General features: G+C 44.4%; 1 long non-coding RNA gene across 1 annotated transcript in view; it reads left to right on the top strand.

Annotated features, from left to right (window-relative positions):
• Positions 1–22,806, top strand: part of LOC144753212 (uncharacterized) — a 74,344-nt gene extending 51,538 nt beyond the window's left edge. Inside the window, exons 2-3 of the long non-coding RNA XR_013594246.1 lie at positions 17,894–17,924; positions 20,965–22,806. This is a non-coding gene — a long non-coding RNA (uncharacterized LOC144753212). The remainder of the gene's footprint in view (positions 1–17,893; positions 17,925–20,964) is intronic.
• Positions 22,807–23,161: the final 355 nt, after the last annotated feature.

The following is a 23,161-nucleotide window of genomic DNA, read 5'->3' as shown; positions in this document are numbered from 1 at the left end:
CAAGGCACTTCGTTCCACATCACGAGTTTTGTCTAAATACTATATTATCTGAAAATCCTTGTTCCCTTCCAAAACAGTATTATGAGTCCTACGGTAATAGTGCATGCAATAGAAGCACATTTGTTTTAGGGCTAAATTCTCAAGGTCAATCCTGAAGGACTCCAGAAAAAGTGCTACAATTAAGTGTCAAGGTCAATCCTAAAATTAAGGGTTCACTTGCAGAAATCAGTACACTAACGTCCATGTGATGTCACATATTGGGTGTAGGATATTAATTTATAATCCCCTGGTAATACTACACCCTAGTGTTCCAGATACTCCGAAAACCAGGTGAAGAATTACCAGAAGTGGACTTTGGCCTATAGTAACAAAGGCCTTTGTGTTTCTCTCTTCACCTTCCATGTCAAAGGCTGCCTTTACAATAAGATAAGCAAACTGTTGACTGCAAATTCTTCTGCTCAAGCCCAGCAAATACTAACATTCTAGTTGCTGAAGATTCACTAGTTTGTTTCTGCTGCAAATTCTGAAAATAAAATTGTCCAATATTGGTCCTCTATTTTACTAACAAGATGTCTGACCTCAGCAGCAGGTTGGACTTTTTTGATCGTTCACTGAGCCATGAGGACTTCCCTCTTCAATGCCTAGGCTGTAGTCATGGGGCCTCATTTATGAAAATTGCCGCATCGCTGCGTGAAAACAGCGATGCGTCACTTTCATTGCGCCCTCCTTGCGGCACCAATGATGCGTCATATTTACAGTATGACGCATCAAGTCGCAAGGAGTTACAGATACGTCAGTATTTCTGACGTATCTGTAAGCGCAAAAGTCACGCATTGCTGGAATGTGTCACAAAAGTGACGCAACTCCAGCAATGCGTCCTTTCACATGGGGAAAGCCCCATGTGAAAGGGCTTGCGTCAGTGTTACGCCTGCTATGAGGCAGGCGCAAGATTTTGACGCAACAGCGTCCTAAAAGTGACGCAGTGAAATCTCACTATTACGAGGCTTTTTGCGGTGGAACGCCCCCTCTGCATACATTATACCTGATGCAGGTATGATGTAGCGCAGGGGTTTACAAAGTGACGCATCTGCTTAGATGCGTCACTTTGTAAATGTGGTGCAACAAGGCACATTTTTTACTCCACTGGTGCGTCGCTAAAAGTGACGCACCAGCGGCGTAAAAGTGAAGCAAGGGCTCATAAATGAGGCCCATGGTACTTTCACTTGTAATGTCATGCAGATGCCAGGGGTCCTTTTTAAGTTGCAGTCCACTTTATAAGCCCATAACATCGTATTCCAAGTATTAAGGATAATGTATGTGTCTGTCTTATAGAGTACTACTGTGTAGACAACCAGGCATTTTAGATTAGTAGGAAGCCTTCCACTCCTGGTCTGATCAGTTGCTGGGTGCAGTTCTCCAGGTTATATTGCTGGACATTCTTTAAATGGCAGTAGGGGACTTCATGTTGTTTATTTATGTCCCTTGGAAAATGTCCATGGTTGAAAGGCTTGACATAAAACTATGGTCTTCAGGTCTATCAGTATGTACCCTCTGGCAGATGACAAACCATTCTCTGGGGCTCCAAAATGCTCAACACCAGAAGTCACTGCTCCCTGATCTAGCTCCCAGAGAGTGAAAAGAGATTAGGAGGACAAATAGTCATAGAACCAGGGCACCTCCACGAATGCCAACAGTCCAGCCCGCCAATCTACATGCTACTTATTGGTGGTTTACCTTGTCCTGCTTCAAGTTTATAGTAAACAAACAACATAAACGTACTCTTCTGGAACTCAAGGGGACACATAAGATAATTTTTAAGTCAACTTACCCTCTAGCTTCGAGGTCTCTCATTTCAGTCTTCGGTGAGAAAGCCAGAATCTCTTCTGGGCAAAAAGAGAATTTCTGGCTCCTGAAAGGCTATGCAGCCATTGGACACATTTCTTAATTGCAAAATACCCATTCCCTTGTGATTTTATGAACTTAAGACTCTGAGGCAGCAGTCCAAAGACCATCACTTGTGACATCTAGCCATCTGACAAAAGACGCCTCTTCAGAGGCCAAAGGGGATGGTGAGATAATGCTTGCCAATATTGTATTTACTTTAGGCTGCCGTGGAAACGTCGCCTCAAAACACTGTAAAACATATTTCTTCACCACAAAACGTGGGACAATGGCTTTATCGATGTCCTTACACTTCTTTAGGTAAACACCTTCAAAAACCTCAAGAATGGATAAATCATCAGCTGCTGGAATTTTGTATTGTGGAAGGAATCGATTGTCCATTAGTTGTTTCTCCTGGAAACCCAACATTTCTCTTACATGTTTCAGCATGGCTTGAAATTGCAGTCTTTACAAGTATCTGCCCCTGGGATCCACTTCAGGATCTTCTTCATCATCAGGGAACACCTTTTGCTTTGTAGGAAATGATTGAGCCAAAGCTGAGAAAACATCCTCATTAATCATAGTCTGTAAATTGACTCTGGAAACACTTTCTCATCAGCAGACTGCCCTGACGCAGAAGTACCGGGAATCGGCTCCATTGCGTCTGGAAGACACTATAGCTGTCTCTTCCTGTTTAAATGCAGGGCTCAAGTCGTAAAAAAAGAAGTGGGGGCACTCACTAGGTTAGCCGGAATGGGTGTGACATCACTGCACTTGACATCACAGGAAGTGACATCACGGCACATGACATTGCATGTGGCACCACAGGAAGTGGCCTCACAACCCATAACCTCACAGGGAGTGACATCAGATCCTAAGACTTCACATATGTTTAGCAGGTCTATCATGAGTACATTGGAGTGCATTATAATATTTAACAAATTCGATTTTGCATTAAGGTTGTGCCAAAATATTGACGCAACCCAGATGCAAAATCTGGGTCTCCACTTATACATTTTTTTTCCAAACTCCGCTATAAAGAAATTGGCAACAAGGAGAATTGTGGCAGTAAATTTGTTCGGCTTAATTGGTTGCAATGTCTGAATTTTAAAATATCTTATGGGGGGAAGGCACCTGCTGAACAGATCTTTGTGTGCCAGCAGTAATCATATTTTTAGCTTGGCATAAGGACAGCCAACAATAAACAGAGCTTATTATTTCAGAGTTAGTAATTAAACACAGGGAGGTCAACCCCCAAGCCCGCAGTGCCGTAACAAAAAGAAGGTCTTCGGCTGTAGCGATTGCCATACTATATACAAAAGGTGAGTGCTGCCTCATACCAACCGTCTATACAATTCGGTTCAGGGAATAGGGCCATTTATGACGCTATCTCCCCCTTTTTGTAGAAACTTTTAATTGAGAAAAATCCTTCCACATATTATCGGTGGCTCCCCCGGACTGCTCAAAGCTAGCATCAACCTATCAAAGGTAAAAATGATAAGAACTTAAGTAACAATTGGCAATATGATAAGCGATATTAAGTAAAATATTGATTGCAAAAATACTCTTATACCTTGCAGTCCCCAAAATCGATGGGAAATGCCAGCAGACCGTTCTCATTATATAAAGAATTAAGAAAGAGCGCAACAGCTTCAGTATATCACTGAGCCCAATACATTTCCACTTTTTTTTAACATTGAGGTACGTATTATATTGGAATTATAGCGAACACACTAGAATAAACAGTGGTTCAAACAGACGGAAAATCTAAATTTGTTTCTAGTATAAGGGTAGAGGGTAGATGTTAAAGAGAGAGAGGCATTAAAAGGTACTGAACAAAATGTATGTTGATGGTAAAAGAACAAGAAGGAACATAACTGTAGTAATAATTCAAGAAAAGAAAATTGCCCTTCGTAACTACTATTTACTAGGTTAGGCATATTGTATTATGTTTCTTTATCACTTAAAAAAAGAAAGAGTAATCTCTGTGACCAAGTACGGTTTGGTAATTTTGTGTTTTTTTAACAATGAAGAATCTGTCCTGAAGAAGGTGTTTTATTCACAAAAAAAACAAAACGCCACGTCGACACTTGTTTGTTCCTGATTCTCTTTTTTATCCTTTTTTTACCATTTATGTGTCCTATGTAATTATGTAATATGTGATTGATTATTAAATTTTGTGATTCATTTTTGCTGATTAACATATGTTTTTAAACACAAATTGCAAACTGTTTCCAACCAGCTATATGTAAAAATACTCATAATATTTCTTACTACATTGTTGATAGACTGTTTATTAACTTCTAGAGCTAACATGTTGGTCTGATGCAGATGATTACTATACCTAATTTGTAACAATATATGTTTAGTTCTACCTTGCCTCTCTCATAATCGGTATTTCATGTTTGTGTGATCAAACTAGTCTCACTGGGTTGTATTAAGCTCTGATAACAGTTGATAGGATATTACATTAGTGTTACTTTGGGACACTCTATGTTTCTCTACTTATCTCCCCTGGTCCCACAAACCAAATTAGGGGGCCTACTTATCTTTTTTTTATTTAATTCTTAAGTACCAGTGAAGTTATTTTGTTTCCCTTCCACTGCATCTAGGTGTGAGGTTCCCCATAGCTCCCAGTCAGGATACTCCAATAAATATAGGCCTAATGGCACCTTAAGTTCGGCTTTTGTTATGGACCCAGCTTGCATCTGATAAACCCAGGGCCAGACTGGGAACCAAAACCGGCCCTGGCAAACTGCTCAGCTGCCCCCCCCCATCCCCACTGGGGTGAGGGGGGGTGCAGCCGAGCAGTTTGCAAAGGCTGTGTGAGTGCAGATACAATTTCTGCACTAGCTTTTCTTCAGAGTTATGCTTTTCCTCTTTCCTCAAATACAGATAATGGGCTTTGGTGGGCAACTGACCATAGGGAGATGTGCCCCCTGGGAAGTTTGGGACAATGGTACAGCCCGGACTACATCAGGCTTGTTTTGTGCTACATTTGGGCTGTGCTTCGTTGACTTTCAACCCCATTATATAACCAGGCATTTTATAAGGCGAGTCATCATTTTGGTAGGTGACAAGTTGGCCGACAGTTCTTAGGAGCCTTTTTGCCTTCTCCATATTATAGGTAGCGTGTATGGGTTATGAAGGGTTTTCGGGTACAAGAAGCCATGCCCCTCCTGGCAAAGGTAGAACGCATGGATCTTCTCACCCTGGGTGCCCATGTCGTGGCACGCCCGGTGAGGTGTGCTGTGGGCAGTGTGGCAGCAGTGGTCCTCGTTTGCTTGCCCCGTGTCGTGGCCGGCTGGGAAACAACAGTGCGCAGGTAAGCATAAGGAGCCATTTGGCATCCAGGAGAATGGCGGAGAGGTGCATGTTGGTCGAGCCCTGGGAAAGGCCAAGCCAGCGGCTCACATTGGGATTCATGGGCGGGGAAGGGGGTGGGGCCAAGTCTCAGCCAGCAGGGAAGGCCGCGTACAAGGAAGTTGACTTGGCGCTTCCAAAAGCGGCATCCTGGTCCACAGACAAATGTAGTGAAGTTGGGGAGAAGGTGGAAAAGTATTTGCTGGCGCAAGGGAAGGAAAATTGTATGGGATGAGCTGTCTGCCACAGGGCAGCAGACCAGGGAGTTGTAAGCTGTCAGGCCTGGCCCCAGCAGTCAGGTGAGGCAGAAGTGGGGAGACAAAAGGGGGCAGACGGGGGAGCGGTGAAATGGCCCACAGTGTCATTATCTGCAGGAGGGTGGTTAGGTAGGGCACGCAGAGCTTCTGGAGTAAAGAGGGGAGTGGGGACAGCAAAACACGAAGGTGGCAAATTAAGGGGAAAGGAAAAAGCCTGGTGGATATGCTGGGGGGCAGGAATATGTTGAAGGACCTGCTTCGGTGATAATAGCTGCAGCTCTTGAGTGGAGTGGTGAGGAGGGCCAGGGGGAAGAGGAGGAGCAGGGGGAATGGTAGGGGGGCTGGGCAGAGGTATGGGATGAAACCTTCAGTGCAGACTTATGCCCGGCATGGTTTCGGTCAGAAGGCAGCACAGGCAAGGAGGGGTGGGCACTCAAAAGAATTCTTCTGAGTGATTATCACACCGAGAGGAGAGGACACAACGCCGGGATCGTCCGTGCATCACGCGCTATTACTTAGAGCCAGCATCGTCTGAGCCACACCACAATCACTGAGAAGAATACTTTTTACCCATATTGCCGGCCATATCAATACCAGGAGCGCCCTCGTGTGTATCCTGTCCCGTGCCTCTCCTCCAGCACATCCATACTGCTTATTAAACGGATCTGCGGACCGACATTCTATCACGTTTGCCTGCTTGCCTCAAACCCTCAACAGGGGTCCCGAACGGGATCCCTGTAAGTCCTTATTTTCACCTTTACTTCACGGTGCCTCACTTGCTCACTCCCTAAGCAGCGCAAACCCTTGAAAGGTGCCCCTCATTGAACAGTCCTGAAGAGACCTGATGCCCCATTCAGGTCGAAACGCCGTCGACAGAGATAAAGAGACAGACTTGTCGCAACAGTTGTTTATACATTTCAACTGCTGTACTTTGATTGTTTATTCATAATTGGGTCGTCTCTTTCCAACTGAAATGTAAACTTGAAACCTTATGTTGTCTACACATTATTATGTTTCACCTTAGCAGTTTAGGTTCTTTTTTTGTAAAATTCACTTGGGACACGCCATCACCTTTTTGATTATATGTGTGTTTATAATGTTACGGATATTCTGTATAAAATGTTGATACATATCTACATAAATGGTTTTGAATTGACTAATACATTCTCATTGTGTATATACAGCTTCCCTTTTTTGACATCTAAGTTAATCACCCTCATTGCCATTGTGCGTTATTTTTTTCAGAATTAGTTCCTATCTACCCACAGGAGCCACTGTTTCTTGTAAAAAACTTTCACCCAGGCTCCAAGTGAGTAGGGTTCCCTTGTTTCCTTTCCCAACTGGAAAGAGTTTCAAGCAGGGGACCAAAGTGCTAGCCAGACCAGAGTGGGACAGTGAAGAAGATTTAGTACAGTTGGAAAAGGGCTATCGAGGGTCACGATAGCGGGAAAGCTGCTTGGAATTGCCTTCATAGGCAAGCTTTTATGGGCTATGTGCCTTCGCCTAGGGAACTGGGAAGGGGAATGTTAGAGGGATGGTCTAGGGAAAGGGTTCGCCGACCTTGGCTGAGAAGGTCTTTATCATTGCAGTTACTAGGAAAAATGATTGCGGCACTGCTGGAGATATGCGAGGAAAGTGGAGAATTGGTTCTTTTTTTCAACTCTCATGTCCTGGATGTTTTTTGGGCCTTTCAGATTTCGGAACTACCGGGGAGAGAGAAGGTATTCCGGGGTTGGGATGGGTAGACGTGGAAGGCGAGAAAGGTGGGTTAGAACTGTCCATTTCACAATCCAAGACAGATCAAAGGCCGCTGGGGAAGAGAGTGCGGCTTGAAGTTTTCCCAGCCAAGGACGTGTGTCCGGTACAGTGGTGAGCGTAGTTTCAGGCGGTTAGCGAGGCATCAAGAAGGGAAGTTTTTCGCAATGTGGACAGGGCTTGTGTGACTGCTTATCAGATGCTTTGGGCCATGAAAAACAATTAGATAGTATTGAGGAAACTCTGGGAGACTTCTGAACACATTATTTTAGAATTGGGATTGCACAGAGGCATCTCGGAGGGACTGGTGCAGAGAGAGGATTATGAAGTTGTGGTGTTGGTCGTCAGATTGCTTCCGACGATATGGATCGGCGAACAGGAAGGGGTTTTATGAATGGCATCAATTTGATATCTCACAATGTGTTCTAGCTAGGCTGGAACCAATTGATTCTTTATTTATTAGGACAAAAGGCATTAACTCCGGAAGGGTCGAGGCTGTAACCTTAGGCTGGATGAAAAGCTTTTTACAGTGAAGTGGCATGGAAAAGGTGGTATGAGATGGCGAAAACCTTTACAATGCTTGAATAAGCTACTCAGGAGGCACAGGCGTCCTGACATTATTGAGTTACATCTAGGTGAAAACAATTGAGTGGTAAAGGTATTGCCCTGCAAAAAGAGATGAAGAGGGACATGCTGGAGATTAGGAGGCAGTGGAAAGGGACATTTGTCATCTGGACCGAATTTATTCTGCAGCAACACTGGAGAGGGGAGGCCAAGCCATTGACAAAGCCCGGTGAAAGAGTAACAGGGATATGAGGGTTTTTTATAGGGAGGAAAGGTTTGGAAGAGTAGAACATCCAGAGCTGAGATTCGATGCACAAGATTTTGTCAGAGGGGATAGGGTCCATTTATCTAGGTACAGACAGAGCTTTAATTGATGCAAATAAAAGAGGCACTTGAGCTTTGACAGGGAGTGGAGAGAGGGGAAGTTCCTAAAGGGAGGTTGGGGGTCAAAAAAGTGGAAGTTGGGTGTAGGCCTTTTCTGAGTGGTGGTGGGCAGTTTCAGTTGCCATGGTTATACATTGAGATGATAGTTGTGAACCGAGGGGAAGCAGAAAAATGGGGGGGGAGGTGATAAAAAAGTTAAAGCTGCAGGAAGCAAAGGAACAATGAAGAGTCGGATACTTAGATAGTTAGATGATAATAGATGTAGGTTAAAGTGTTTATCGATGTAAAGGTTGACAGTTAAATGCCAGGCTAGGAGTTACAGGTGCAAGATAAGGATGTTAAGAAGGGGCAGGGAATTTAGGGGTTAGGGGTAGGGGGAATCAGGTGAAGTACTGTATAATGAGGTCTAGTTTTGTTAGGCTAAGGCTTAGAGGGATTTTATGTGATGTGTACCGGTGCTCAATAAAGCGACCTTTCTTACACAAGAAGTGAGTATGTGGTCTGTGCTGGCTGTAGGAGGCTGGCTTAGTATATGGTGTGCACCTATATACATGTAGCACCCTGCACTAATCCAGACAACCCTTATGGTGATTTTAGTGGTCTTAGACAACCTTAGAAAACTCTCTAAGTGGTAGCTGTGGAGAACAGACTTCAGGCTTAGTCCAGAAGGAGTGTAAAGCTGCTTGTTTACCAGAACGTAATCTTATTGGTATAGATTAAGTGAAAAAACCTACACAGTGTATTTATAAAATGTGTATTTATTGTAAGACACTCACTAACACATACACATTTCTCCTACCCTGAGATATACGCAATGCACAAAATACTTTGCAAAGAAAACAGGTAAATAGCACGTGTACACCGTGGTCACCGGGGGGGTGGGGCAAACCATACACTACAATAGTAGGATGCGAACCACGACCCAAGTCAAGACTGTACCCAGAAGATGTAAAAATGCCGGGGACCCAAGGAACCACCCGAGGTAAGTAACCAGGAACCCCACGGAGGCCGTGTGCAGAGTGGAAACATGACTGTGGGCTCAATTCAAGTCAATGAGTAATTCGCAGTTGCAATTTTAAAGACAAAGGATCCTTCCCAGTGGACCCTGATAAAACCACGAGGAAGACAGAAGGTTGGAGAGCCACCCCACCCACGAATACCCTAGGAACCAGGATACCTACACCAGGGAAGTTGGGTGCATAGGTGCGCAGTGGCATCGGAAACCGCCGTCGAACCCAATGGAGGACTTCAGGAAGATGCCGCTGGCGAAGAAGTGGAAAGTGTCTGGTGGAACTCAATAGTGGATTCAAGATGAGAAGTACCTGCAAGCAGAGGAGACAGAGTTTATGCCACTCGGGAGTGACCAAGGGGCACCGAAGGTGAATGCCCACCGATGTTGGGTGTTGTAGGAGAGTTGACGGTGACCTTGAAGCTGCAGCTGTGCGGAGCAGGCGATGCTGTGGAAGACCAGAAGCCGTTCACATGCTGTCTCATGTCAGATGTCGAGAGTTGAGGGGTTGGTGTCCGTCTAGAGCACCAACAAGCCTTGGCAACTGCAAAGAACATGGAAAGCGAAAAAGTTGCAGTTTCCGGACCAGCAAGGTACAGGTGACTCGCCACAAGCAGGGTAGTCAGAGCAGACCCTGAGCAATCAGGGGAGCCCACTGAAAGCAAAGAAGACCCTCAAGAGGACCCACAGGCTGGGAACACTGGAGTCGCGAGGTAACCTCAAGTAGCTCACCCAGGATGCAGTCCCATGGGGCAAGAGATGTGGTTGGGACAAAGATCTTGATCACAGGAGATGCTTGAGGTGGAGGCTACTTGGAGCCTGAAGATCTCTGAGGAAGAGAGCCATCAAGACTTTTCAATGGCAAGCCGACGCAGTGCACAGGGGTTCGGTTCCTGCGGCTCTGACGAGCGATACTGGCCTCAAACTCGTGAGAGGACATGGCAGAGCTCGAGGGAAGTGAAGAATCACCACCTGTGTTGCTGAGCCTTTCAGAGTCCGTGGGAGCCCAGGATCAGAAGACCGGTCAGCTTCATTGCGGTGCACCCTCACACTTATATGATAGCACCCTGCCTTCAGGATTTGAAGGCCTGCCTTAGGGGTGACTTATAGGTTTTAAGTGCAGTGATCTCAGATATAAGAAACTTATATCTGTAGTAAGCGGTGCTATCACCAGCTTGCACGGGCTGCAATGGCAGGCCCGTAGTCACAATTTGAGTGGTCTCTTATGCTGAAGCCCATGGGAGATCCCTGGTGTACCTATGCCCTGGGTACCTCAGTACCATATACTAGGGACTTATAAGGGTACACCAGTAGCCAATCTGGGATGTACCTAAGTATTCACCATAATCAATTTGAGGGAGAAAGCACAGAGGCTGAGGTACTGATTAGCAGGATCCCAGTCAGGCTAGTCAGAACCCATAACAGCACTACACAAAAAGTGGGGGTAACCATGAAGAGGGATCCTACCTTCCTACAGTGACCCTTTTGACCCTTTTGGCACAATGCATCATTTTGAATTCCCTGATTTAAGCTTTGAGACCTAAATTGTGGATTGTATTTTCTCTCTTTTTAGTTCCTGACTTAAACATTGATGCTTCTGATAGCTATTTGCTCTAGATAGAAAGACTGCTGTGAAGATTGGAGGCATTGTACTATTTTGTCAAGTAGACCCTGTATTGTTTTGCTGTGTGGTAGAGCTCATCTAAAAAGAACTTAAATGATACATAGAGGCCCTGACTATGAGTTAAATTCCATTATGTGTGATATCTGTTACTGCATGTACCAGAATTATGAGTATTACGATCATCATTTCATCCCCTGTATTTTCTCCTAGTAAATTTCGTCAGGTCAAATCTGAGGGGGGGGAGGACCAGTAAATTCCAATACCTGTGAAATTTGGTTCAAAAGCACGAGTTAAGCATGCAATTCCCCAGTTTCTTGAAGGTAACTCAAAGTAGGAGGTATGAAAGCTGCACCCTGAAAAAATCTCACCCCGAAATGTTGGTATTAACACAAGTAGTAAATACCGCAGCCAATTCCGGGCACTTCTAATTGGGGCCAGAGATAGACACTGGCTCAGCCCCCTATAACCATTGCTTGCATAAATTTTACTTTACCATTAAATCCTCACATGTTTACTTTTCTCTAACCTTCGTTTCTTCACTCACGTTAATATTTCTTTGATGCATTCACCCTTTCTAGACGTCAAGTATGCTGTTGTTGGAGCTTGCATTGGGGCACTCTTATCAGCGGCGTTCATTGCCATTAAACTATACATGATAAAGAAGCACATGCTGGATAATGAATCTTCAGGTGAGTAGGAAATTGAATTATCAGGTGATTTGGTGCAGAGTGGCTTGATGTTTTGCTCTCTTGGGTGGGTTTGTTTCCAATTACTCGTATTTGATTTGTCAGGTAAAACTATATTTCACAGGTTAATGTTTAGTTATCTCTTTTGAGCCAGCTTCTCATTGGCCATTAATCAAGTATTCCCCATGTGAATTTGTTTCAACATGCTTAATGATTGAAGATGACTGGTGATTTTATTTTTGATCGGGTGCTGATATCTCCTGTGAGTCTGATTTTTGTTGGTCAATATTAAATTACCTTTTTTCAGTTTTTTTGAATTTTTTTTTTTTTTATCCTCATTTATCGCCATAGTTCCAAACTACTGACAACTGCCGCCGTGCTGCCTCAGTCAAGACTGGTAGGGAGGACGAATTGTGGGTGCCCGATCCGAACAACAACGACTGGCTTCCCCTTAGTTTGACCCCTATTGTCCAGTTGGCAGATGTTGACCAATCTCTGGTTGCCTCGATTGCTAACAACAGACCATGTACCGAGCGGAAGAGGGAGAGCGGTCAGGTGAAGTAGCAGGGAGGTTGTACCATGGCAACATAATCATTGGAACTGGGGGGGGGGGGGGAAAAAAAAAAAAAAAACAGTTCCTTCAATGAGACCAGTCTAGTAGGTGCCAAAAGACTCTCTTATCTTGTTTCCCTGCCCTGGCAAGATCCAATTTTGAGATCTGTAGAAGCGCAGTGTACCAATCATGAAATGTAGGCGCAGAAGGCTCTTTCCATCGTTTGCATATTTCTCTACGGGCCACCAGGATGGAATAGAACAGGAGATTCTTCGAATGTGCTGCGAGTCAGGTCCATTATTCCAAAAATTACAAGACGCAGATCTATCACTACTGTGCATCCCATAGCAATCGAGAGCTTGCTGCTTATTGAATCCCAGAAAGAAGTTAACTGAGGGCACTCAAAAAACATATGTGTATCCGGGGCTTCTAAGAGACCACAACGTGCACAAGCCACCAGGGCCCCTGGTGAGAATTTAGAAATCCTTTGTGGAGAGTAGTAAGCCCTATATAGGGTGAACAGATGGTTCCTACGAAGCCAAGCTGGCTTAACTAAGTCCCACAATATCTTGAAGGACATAGACCAGAGATCGTTTGCATTAAGATCTGAGGTCAAGGAGCCCCACAATTGATTTGGGAGATAAAGTTCCCCATCTATTTCATCCATTATTAGTGTATACCAGAGAGAGACCTCTTTTTTTACAGGTGGTTGATCTACTAGAAGAGATTCAAGACAACTACCTCTCCCTATTGGAAACTTATTAAAGTGTGTAGCTTGTGTTGTTGGTGCTTGAGCCCAACTAGATATTTGTAGATATTTAAATCTTGAAAGGTTGGGCCCAGTTTTACAAGCTAAATCTTCCCAAGGGAGCAGATTCCCTTCCACAAAGAGATCTCCCCAAACTACTATCCCAGCTTCTCTAAGTGGGACTTCCAAGGTTTCCCCCACCCAATCTGGGGCCCCCGGAAAATCCCAAATTGGTGCTCTACTAGAGTAATACCCTAGTTGTGTTGAAGATCTTATCTTAGCCCAAGTTTCTGCCAAGCCCTGTAGCACCTTCAATTTCACCTTTTTAAAGAATTTGGGGTCGCCAAACTTAAACAAGAATCCTGACTGGCCGATTCCTTCGCCCTTCAATAGTGCTTCAAACATACTCCCAATGTCCTCTCCTGTAGCTGTTTTTAGGAGCATACGCGCATGGGATAGCTGGAGTGCCCACGTGTAGATCTGCAAGTCTGGACCGGCCAAACCCCCCTTCTCCCTACGGCGTCTAATCTTTTTCCAAGCTATCCTTGGATTTTTGTTTTTCCAGATAAATGAGGTTATCTCACCCTGTAACTTGGCTAACAAGGAGGAGTCAAAACAAAGGGGGATTGTATTAAATAAAAAAGAAACCTTCGGTAGGTTGGACATTTTCACCAGATTTACTCTGCCCAGTAAGGAAAGGGGAAGATGCATCCAAGCTCCCATTAATTTTCGACATTCTTTCGCTACTAAAGAAAAGTTGGAAGACACAATACATTTTACTGAGCCTATTATTATAGCTGGGGACTTTAATATTGTACTAGACCCCGTTTTAGACAAGTCTCTGAGCAGCAGACAGCGGATACCGTCTAAATACAGAGCGTTTCTGCTCAGTTGTATGAATCAATATGGCTATGTCGATATCTGGCGGGCAAGAGCAGGCAAACAATCTGGTTTTTCTTTTCGTAATCACAAATATCACCACCAATCCAGAATCGACTATATCTTAATAAGTCGCGACTTGGTTGATTCAGTTAAAGACATTCACTATCTACCTTCCCACCTGTCAGACCACTCCTCTGTTTTTCTGGAACTCACAGGAGTAATTAGACCATCCCCTAGATTTTGGTCTTTTGACCGCTCTCTTCTTTCTTCAACGGAAGATGTGCTTTCTATTAGAACTGAAGCACTTGAGTTTATGCAAATAAACATTGGTTCTGCAGAACCTAGCATAGTATGGGATGCGTTTAAGTGCTGTCTTCGAGGCATAATTAAGAGTAAGGTTGTACATAGGAGGAGACAGTATGCACAGGAAGTAGCTTCTATTGAAGCTGAACTTCATGCAACTCAAACCGAAATCGACGCCAGCTGCCTAGTTTCTAACACCAACCTTTTAACACTACAATCTAAACTGCTTGCCCTTAAAGAAAATCTGGCTTCCGTGTTAAATCAACGTATCTTACAAAATGGGAAGCGAGCAAATTGGCTCACTTCGATTATGGAGAAGGGGCCGGGAAGTTACTGGCCTGGAAGTCAAAATCCGATCGGGCAAGTAATATTATCGACTCCGTAACAACTAGTCAAGGAATCCCCTCCTCAGACATAGATATCAGAACCTCCTTCAAAGAATTTTTTCAAAACATCTATCAGGAAGATAAGAACATCAACCCTGAAGACATAGAGAGATGGCTAGATGGTATCTCCCTTCCAAGACTATCTCAAGAACAAAGTGTTCTTCTGGAAAGGGAGGTTACCAAGGAGGAGGTAGAGATGGCCATACGGGACAGTAAAGGGGGCAAAGCTGCAGGGCCAGATGGCCTGCCAGCAGAAATATATAACAGTTTGTTAGAGGAATTATCTCCCTTCCTCACAATCTTATTTAATCAGATATTACGGGAGGGGGCCTTTCCACCATCTTCTTGGAATAGTGCATCCATTACACTTATATTAAAACCGAATAAACTTGCTTCCAACTGTGGTTCCTACCGCCCCATATCAATATTAAATGCCGATTATAAAATCTTCGCATCTCTATTGGCAAAGAGGTTGGGCCTGGTTGTTCCTGAAATCTTACATCCTAACCAGAAGGGTTTTGTCAAGGGTCGCCAACTTTTTGAGTTAACCTAGGATTTAATAGGCGCCATTGATATGGCGACCTCAGATGCTGCCCCGTTGGCCATTCTAACATTGGACGCCACCAAGGCTTTCGACAGGGTCAACTGGTTGTATCTGTCGAGGGCCTTGGCTAAGTTCGGTGTGGGTGAGGGTTTTCGTAGAGCTGTGAAATTGCTATATCACAGTCCAACTGCATGTGAACTTGTTAATAGGGGTTTGTCCGAACCTTTCGCTGTTACTAAAGGAACTCGACAGGGTTGCCCTCTATCTCCCCTGCTTTTCGACATCTATATTGAGCCTTTTGCTCAAAAACTACGAGAGGATAACAACATCAAGCCTTTTATATATAGAGATTGGGAGAAGAAGGTCGCGCTGTATGCGGACGATGTCATGATCTTAACATCTGAGATCAGCTCTGCGTTTCCGGCAGCTATTAGGTTGGCAGAGGAATTTGTGGGTGATTGATCCGGGTTAATGGCATTAGACATCATTGAGTGATATTGAGTAACACGAGGCAGAAACCATCTTGAAAAGGGGTGTAAATGAGAAGAATGTACATGCAGGTGGCGAAAAACCCTATAAAAGAATTAAATAATGCATCAGAAAGGTATGGGCATATTCATTTTGATAGAGGAGAGACTTAAGTGAGGAGTAGTCAGACTCAATGGGAGTCAGTCCAGACGAGGAGATAGGTTCAGAGTTTTTTATTTGATGTTATTTTCAAGGCACCCAGCTAAGGATCCTTAGACGTATGAATACAAAAGAAATGGAAATGAAGGGTGCTTAGGACACCTTGGCACCAAAATCCACCTTTGTACATATCATTCTTGACGCAAGGCAAAACTATAAGTGCCCATCTACAATCGAATTCAGAAAACACTCGGCATAGAACCTTGTGGCGACACAAACCACATCTTAAATATAACTGCAGGTTTATCAGCACAACTTGACATGTGCACGTCACTACATGCATCAGCATCAAAACCAGCATGATTAGGAATTTGAAGGAGAAAGCAGCTGGAAGAAAATACAGGCGACTCTGGGCGTGCAGTTGGTTGATTTAGTATCTTAATAGATCTCCAGATTAATGGATTGGCATGGAATGGGCAGATGGGATTATATTGATGCATTGACAGATGGTGCAATGATGATGAATTGGTTGATATTTTGGTAACTGCAGGAATAGCAGGAATGGCTGGAAGGTGAGTGGGCGGGTGCGTAGAAGAATGACACGTGACTCAATAGACTGATGGTTGACAGGTAGATGGTATATGCATGGTTAAATCGAAGGACTGGAAGGAAATATTTGAGAGAAGGGATGGATGTCTATTCTGAAAATGGGTGAGTGAGTTGGCAGATGGATAGATGGAGGGATGTTGTACTGATAAACATGTAAGTAAATAGATGTATGCATGCATTGATGGGTGGCCTAGCAAGTACATGTAAAAAGTGGTAGGTTTGTCAGAAAGATGAATGGGTAGGTGTTTTTTAGAAGGATGGTGAGAGGCTATATCAGTTGGCAAATGTACGGATCATAGTTGGATGAGTAATTTACCTGCCAATGAGATAGTTCTATAGCATGGCAGGTAGATGGCCGAATGTACTGGTAATGTGGCTATGGCCTTCTTCGTAAGTAGTGGGGGTGTAGAAGTTGTATTAAACAGTGAGTCAGCGGGTGCTTTGCTAGATCAATGGATGAGTAGATGTTGGGAGCGGGGTACCCCAAAATTCTAGTAACCCCAAAATCTACCTTAATCAGAATGCCCACTTTCAGTGGATCCAGACGGTGTTAACCTCAATTTAAAAAGACAATGTGTCCCCAAGTAGAAATACTTCCCAATGTATTAAAGTCAGAAATACAATTTATTAAGTGAAAGGGCCCACTCAATAACTGATTCTATATTAAATAAAATGTAAAAGGTTTTATTACAAATTCACAAATAGGAGAAAGATGGCAATGCCATAAATGGTATTGCTATAACAATTATACAGATAATGCAAAATCTGAAATACTTCCAAGTCCCAAGTGTGCAGCAAATTCAGGAGAGTAACGAACAGCATCTCTAGTAGAACAAGAAAGGCATCTGTCTCACCCCCATAATCAAGGGTTTTTATACATTATTTTTGCATATGAAATCAAAAGACCGTCAGACTTACTGTGGTGTGAGCAAATGTAGCCTTTCTTCAGCAAACCAGGCATATACAAAATAAACATCACACTGTCTTAATACCTAAACACTAACCCACTACATGAAAAATTATTCAGCAGACTCTATGCTAAAGAGATGCTAGAACAAAACTGGAAACATGGAAAATAATGTTTTACATTAATGAATAGGATGCAGTGAACCAACGGAAGGACCTTGCAAATGTTGCGGTCTGTGACTGAGTTGGGGAAAGTTCAATGAGAGCAGACTAACAATAACATTGGAAATAAACAAGTACATCTCAGCTGGACTGTGTGCTACAGAGTTATGAGGGTTTGAGGAGAGAAATGGGCACTGGAGAAGAAAGAATATGATTCAAAGAGATAACTACCATCTTAGAAAAGATGGTGTTCTAAACTGAGGCCTAGTTAACATCTATCAGAAAAATGCACTCTGAACATCTTAGAAAATTAATTTCAATAGGAACTGTACTATATCAGTATATGCATATGACATCAAGTGTGAAAATGCATTCTGGATGTTGCTAATGATGCACAGAAATATATGTGCATAAACAATCTTCTACAGATGATCACTTTGACTGATGAATAGATAACAGTGTTGGTGTATTTCCTGATGGTTTGATGGGTGATGCATGCATACCTGAATGTGTTGTTTGTAGCAGTGCGGTGCTTAGTGTCTCCAGCAATAAGTGCATTTGACCAAATGTCAGTGCAGTGTGCTATCCCATTTTATTGAGAATCTGTGAAAGGTCCTGAAATAATCCTGTTTCCAAACTTCTCTCTGCAGAGTCTGAGAATTGTAGGGGTCACTCGTTGAGGTAAGCCACGATTTGCTATACTCCTGCCTTGTCTATTGTGGATCCTTCTGCGTGTTTTCAAGTTTGTGTGGGGTTTAAAGACGTGGCTGTGTGGTACAAGATGGTAGTGGTCAATATTCAAGGTTCTACTTGTCAGACCTGAATGAATTGGTAGAACAATACGTAAAGGCAAGTTCGAAGGAAGCAGAGGGTGTGCAAATCCTTTAAAACAAAATACAATTCAGGTCAATTCCATAATCTAATGCAGTGGTATATTAAAGGTGCTTTTGCCTGTACCAACAGACATATAACTGAAATGTTCACCAAGCCATAGAAATAAGAGAGACTGTGATTTCTAGGCTGACATCTTCTGTAGGTATCCCAGAGAGTATTAAACTACAGTATTAATGTTTAAATATCATGAAGGCAAGTATAGATTTGCTATACTTAATTCCACATCAATCTACCCTGATGGTATATGTATCTTCCTGGTAGGTGCATGTGGAATTAAGAATAGTACATCTATACCAGCCTATGTATAATTACGTTCATGATGTCAGGTAGACAACATTTAGCAGACAATATTATGGCAGATTTTTTGTCACTAGATATTTTGACAAAGTATCCCAGAGAGATGTAGTCTACCAGGTATGCTGTAGAGTGGGAAATGTCTTTCTTTGCTGGGTTGTACACTAGATGAGCGGGGGTGGCCTCTGCAGTTAGAGAAAATAAAGAGCAACCTAAGGCCATCTGCACCTGAAAAGTTACCTCAGTCCTGAGCAGTAACACCCTCTGCTGTTACCATATGCACCCCCGCCCCCTTCACTCAGGGCCCTATTTAAGAGACCTTGCAACAGTCTTGCGCTTCCGTTGCATCACTTTTTGCAACGCATCGGAGGCGTAAAACATGCCTCCTGTTGCGCCCTATTTACAAAGTGACGCATCTAACAGATGCGTCACTTTGTAAACCCCTGCGCTACATTATACCTGCATCAGGTATAATGTATGCGGGGGGCCGTTCCCACCTAAGTAAGCCCCGTAGAAGTGATGCAGTGAAATCTACGAGATTTCACTGTGCCACTTCTAGGGTGCAAATGCGTCAATATCTTACGCCTGCCTCACAGCAGGGGTAAGACTGACACAGGCCCTTTCACATGGGCATGTGAAAGGACACATTGCTGGAGTTGCGTCACTTTTGTGACATACTCCAGCAATGCGTCACTTTTGCGCCTACATATACGTCAGAAATACTGAGGTATCTGTAACTCCTTGCAACATGATGCCTCATACAGTAAATATGAAGCATCGATCATGTCGCAAGGAGGGCGCACTGAGAAGTGACGCATCGCTGCTTTCACGCAGCGATGTGTCACTTCTAAATGAGGCCCTCACTCTTTAGCCAGTGCACCAATGCTTTTTCTGGCAGTGCCCACTCTACAGAGCGCACACACAGATCAGTCAGTAGAGCCCAATCATAGCTCTCAGTCATTCAAAGTTTTAAAATAGATTCTCTGACATTTAAGCGTCGGTCCAACTTGAACTATCATTGAGTGGCACAGCAGAAGTAAAATATTGTTTGGCTAATAACTCAAATCCTTACTGACAGCATTTACTCTTCTGGGGCCTCCTTTTTGAGGCCCTACTGGCACTATTGCACTGCCAGAACGTCACTTTTTTGGCGTTCCGGTGGCACAATGTGCCACTGGCATATTTATAAGGCCACATAAAGTCACCTTATGTGACTTTTCATGGTCTTATAAATATGTGCCCCTTTCACGCAGAAAACTGTGTGAAAGGGGCGTTCAATGGACGTTGCTGGGGGCGTTCCCAGCAACACAACATCCATGGCTTTTTGACACTGCCCCAGATTTATGGGAAATTGTAAGTCTGATGCAGCTGCAAAAACTTACGCCGCCCCAGTGGAGGCGTAAGGGAGGCACAATCGAGGAGAAATATCTTTATATCTCCTCGCTTTTCCTCTTTCTATGTGTGCTGCATTAATGCTTTTGTGATTGTTTTTGTGCAGTAAGGTTTCCCTTCTGGCACAAAAATAATCATCCCAGCAACGCAGGCACCCTTGCACCATGGTGCAGAGGTGTCTGCGTTGGCGCATGGCAGTCTATTGTGTGCAAGGGAAAAGGGCAGGAATGTGCCATCTCTAATAGATACGGTGCATTCCTGCCCTTTTCTTTTGCTGACGGGCAGCACCGCAGCAAGGCCTGCAGCAAGGCCCTACGGCAAAAACCCATAAATAAGGCCCCTGGTCTCCAACACAGTTCTGCCAAATCATCTTTGTCCTGATATGCAGCACCACAATACCACGTTTGTGACGGAGTATCTCATCTGCCAAATTCTAAATAAGGCTCAAAGGCATTGGTTATAGTGGTTGGACAGTGGACTTGCCAATCCATGAAAAACACCAGCACTTGGCAGTCCAATGTCATGATTCCTGATTTCCTTATTCTGCTCACTAACTTCGTCACTCCTGTCATCACCCCTATGACAGTGCTGGTTGGATTTTTTTAAATAACATAATAATATGGGATTTTCCGTTTTAATAATCTCCGTTTTAGCCAGACCTTTGTTGGCCCGATGGTGCTCATGATAAAATTGAGTGTTATGTTATATATTTTGTCAGTTCAATTTGCTTCTTTTACATCGTATTTCCTTGTTGCTGCTTTTGAAAACCACTTGTACTGATCCTCAATGTATAATCTATGTGTTGATAGTGACCTGTTATTCTTCCTCACTTATGCAGACAGTCTACGTATCAGAATGTTCCTTATTTTTGTAAATATCAATGGTGAATGCTGCATTTTTTGCCAAAATATGTCAACTACATTACCACAGCGAGTGCATGGCTGACTTTCTACTTTCGCGTCTTCTCTGTAGATCTCGCTGAAATCTGAGCGGGTGATACTATTGCTTAATAAGACAACAGATGAATGAATGAATACATGCCTATCTCAGTTACAGTGCCCTGTCGACGCCCAGTCGTGTCTGCTTCTCACTTTACAGGCATTAAGACATTAAACACGTCTTATGTTGTCTTTCTCCATAGGGAAACCCTCAGGTTCAGAGATGACGCACGTGATTAAAGGGCTCCTGAGCCGAGGTTCGTGGTGAGATGTGTAGGGCGCGTGGAGAATCCAAGCCTTCTTACAGACCCTTGCAGATACCTACGAAACACCAGGGAGAAGGCTTGAGCTGGCCATGCTGAGGACGCTTCCCTAGCTGCAGGTGGTGTGTGACCTGGAAGCACTCTTTCCGGATTCTTTTAGGGTCAATGCTGTTCAGAAGTATTTCAATCCGGGAGGCTGATCGCCGGCCACTAACCTGTGAAATAATCGTCTTGGTGTCACCGCTGGTCCCTGGGCTGAGCCAGCCTGAGCTTTTGCTGTGAGACTCCTTCTCCCAGTACCAGAGATGTCATTCACAACAGACCTGAAGGAAGTCACCAATTACAGAGCTCTCCTCTCACAGAATGCCAGCTTGTGTCATGAGTCATAGACGTACCTCACACCAGCACGGGATAATGTTACAAAGTCACAGGAAGCACGAGGAGAGAGCTTGAAACCGTTTCACAGAGTATGTTCGTGCAATAAACAGACCACGCAGCTGTTAAAGTGTAAAGGGCCATTTATTAGGACCAGGCTGCACAACTAAACAATAAACCAATAACATCAACATTAATAACAGCAAACCCCCATATCAACTCTTCCTTGCTTCACTCTCGTCATCCACTCTGACTCATGTCTCCAACCACTTCATGCCCCTTCCGTACCTCATCCATATCCACAAGTCACCTAGCATCCTACCCTGATATCCTCTGGCATTCCAGTCATGCCTCCAGCTCCCCACCTCATTCAATCTCCCCCCCCGAGGGATGGGTGCACCGGCTCTTGACGCCCCTACCCCTCCAAAGAATCGCCTAAACACAGCCCGGCCTAAACTGGCACGGTAAGCCAACCCTACCCTCAAACCCTAGTAACTGCAGGGTGGGCGGGTGGCCTTTCAAAACTTCCCTCCCGATGGTGCCGAGCGCAGCAAAGGAAGTTCCCTTCCTCCCCTGCGCTCTTATACCCACCCCCTAACTCCACCCCTTCCCCAGCCTGGTCCTACCCCTTGTGCGAATGACCCAAGGGGTAGACTAGTCTGCGACTCTGCTTCCCCCGGGGCCCGGCATTCCAGCTTTGAATGATTCGAGTGCCTGACTGAATCTACTGAGGGAATTATAGTCTTGGTTTGTGTGGTTCAGATGGGTTTGGACTTCCCTTGTGATTATTTCTCGATTGGGGGTTGCTCGGGGTAGGAGCTGCTACCTCTTGTTAGCCCCTTGCTACCCACCTTATTGTAGGGGCCATTAAGCTAGTGACAGGATCAGAAAGTAAACAGTTGCCAAAGAGCCTGTGTCCTCTGCAAATCAGGAGCAAATAGGAGACCACAAAGGCGTTAGGAGTGGTATAAATGGTTAACTCTGGGATTTCATCTGAGGTTAAGGTGCGAGTGTGGCATCAACTTGAGCTACACTGACTGTCTGCTTCCTTCCCCAGTCCCATCTCTGGCCACAAATAGCTGTTCTGCAATTGCCCCCAAGTTGCCTACTTGACTCACCCTGAGGCTTTGTAGCACTGGAGAGCTACTCAGCATTCAGACTATAGGCGGATGGCCTATTGTCTTGGATTCAGGATGTGCTTCTCCTGAAAAACCGGCGTCACTAATTGGGCTGAGCCATGCGTTCCGTTTTCCCGCACGTAGAACCACGCTTGCACTAACCACGTATATGCCTCAACCAGTCATATTCGTGGTTAAGGCAGTGCACGGTCTATATGTGCAGATGGGCAAAGAAAGAGGAACAGGATGGACCGGGAGAGGAAGCTCTGGATGTGCTCTAGTAAATGGGCTGGGGCTGGGTTTTCGGGGGTGGGGGTTAGTTTTTGAGGCTGGGTTTTGGGGGATGGGAGTAACTTTTAGGGCTGGGGCCGGTTTTAGGGCTCAGTGGGGGGTCGGGGTACCTTTAAGAGCTGGGTGTAAGGGTTCATGGCGGGGAGTTTATAGGGCTCAGGGCAGGGTAGCTGGGATCAGGATAGTTTATAGGTCTGGGAGCTAGGGTCGGGGTAGTTTTTAGGACATGGGGGCCGAGATTTAGGGCTCAGGGCAGAGGGGGATGAAACAGTTTTCAAGCTTGGGGCAGTTTTAAGGCTCAGGGCGGGGGAGTTGGGTTCACTTTTAGGGTGATCTTTACCACACACATCTCT

The sequence above is a fragment of the Lissotriton helveticus genome, chromosome 5_1 (assembly GCF_964261635.1).
Source record: "Lissotriton helveticus chromosome 5_1, aLisHel1.1, whole genome shotgun sequence".
Classification (NCBI taxonomy): Eukaryota; Metazoa; Chordata; class Amphibia; order Caudata; family Salamandridae; genus Lissotriton; species Lissotriton helveticus.
The sequence above is the reverse complement of the archived record's forward strand: the minus strand, read 5'-3'. Positions and strand labels throughout refer to the sequence as shown.